The following is a 1654-nucleotide window of genomic DNA, read 5'->3' as shown; positions in this document are numbered from 1 at the left end:
TAACATTCATTGAGCCAACTTAGTGATAATCAAGTAATGACACATGACTCAACAAATTGAAATTCCAGACTCATCAATTCTTCAGGCCCAATCCCATAAACTATGATATTCAATTGGGTTTCATACCAGAGTACGTTTAAGTTAATGTTTGTGCTTCAAATGCTAACTTAAACTGCAATATCTTTGGCCCAGAAACCTTTTCAAATAGTGGCGTTTAAGTTGCAGTTTAAGCTTAAACTGCAACTTAAACGCCACTATTTGAAAAGGTTTCTGGGCCAAAGATATTACAGTTTAAGTTAGCATTTGAGCACAAACATTAACTTAAACGTACTCTGGTATGAAACCCAATTGAATATCATGGTTTATGGGATTGGGCCTGAAGAATTGATGAGTCTGGAACTTCAAATTGTTGAGTCTTGTGTCATTAATTGTTTATCACTTAGTTTGCTCAATGAATGTTGCAGAATTGTATCACAGCCTCATCAGGATTTTGGACCATAAGCCTAAAGCAAAAGGGAATCAAGGAAAGGCCTCAAAGCCCAAGGAACACAACAGAAGCTCAATTTAGAAATTGTATAAATAGGATAGAATTTAAGTTAGAAAGGACTTTTTTTTTACTTCGAAACTTTTGATCATTTTTTTTCTAGTTTTCATACTTTTTGTAATTGAATTCAGAGCTATGACTCACTAAACCCCCTTTCATTGGGTTAGGGAGCTCTATTGTAATTCAATGAATCAATAATAGTTTTTATCTTCTTCTTCAATCTTTTCTCTTGAATTTTGTTAGAAAGCTTCTCGATCTAATTCCATTGGTTAGTTGTATTGGGAAAGAAACTATCCATAATTGGAATCCTTCGGAACCTTGGGAAAGGAATGGAGGATTCATGCTAGAGAAGCTTTCTCACAGTGAATTGGATTGGGGTTTGGATGGATATTGTGACATGTAATCCTACCAAATTGTGGTTCATGAAACTGTGTGGTATAATCAGTGATCGAGCGTCATCTCTTCTTATGAACATTTAAACCAAGGGATTGGGAATTTGTTTGTTTTTAGAGAGAATTGGTGAGCCAAGGGATTGGGATCCAATCATATAAGATTGCCAAGCAAAATTCAATGAACGCATTGGTTGAGGAAGGGATAAAAAAATGTTTTGATTCGGAGATCTCAATATCTCTTGAAACCCAATGAATTCCCCATTTCTGATCTACCACTTTCTCTTACATTCTGCAATTAAATTCATGCAATCACCCTGATCCTTTTTTAATTTCAGCAATTTAGCTTCTCGCTCTTTAATTCATGCAATTTAAGATTCCGCAATTTCAATTTCTTGCCATTTACGTTTCCCGACAATTTTACATTCCGCAATTCTCATCCAAATCTTGATTCCGCTCAACTAGAACAAACTCTAATCCGAATTGCTCATTCAACCAATCCTTGTGGGATTCGACCTCACTCTATTGTGAGTTTTTACTTGACGATAACCGGTGCACTTGCCGGAAGGAATTTTTGCCGATTGTGCAACTTCCTAAAATCGTAGCTATCAAGTTTATGGCTAGATCATTGGCTCGGTTGTCAGGCGAGCACTCGGTTGTCAGGCGATCAACCATGCATCGTGCAATCAGGAATCCAAGAGATATTCACCCAATCGAAGGG

This window comes from Arachis duranensis, chromosome 6 (assembly GCF_000817695.3).
Source record: "Arachis duranensis cultivar V14167 chromosome 6, aradu.V14167.gnm2.J7QH, whole genome shotgun sequence".
Classification (NCBI taxonomy): Eukaryota; Viridiplantae; Streptophyta; class Magnoliopsida; order Fabales; family Fabaceae; genus Arachis; species Arachis duranensis.
Note: the sequence above shows the minus strand (reverse complement) of the source record.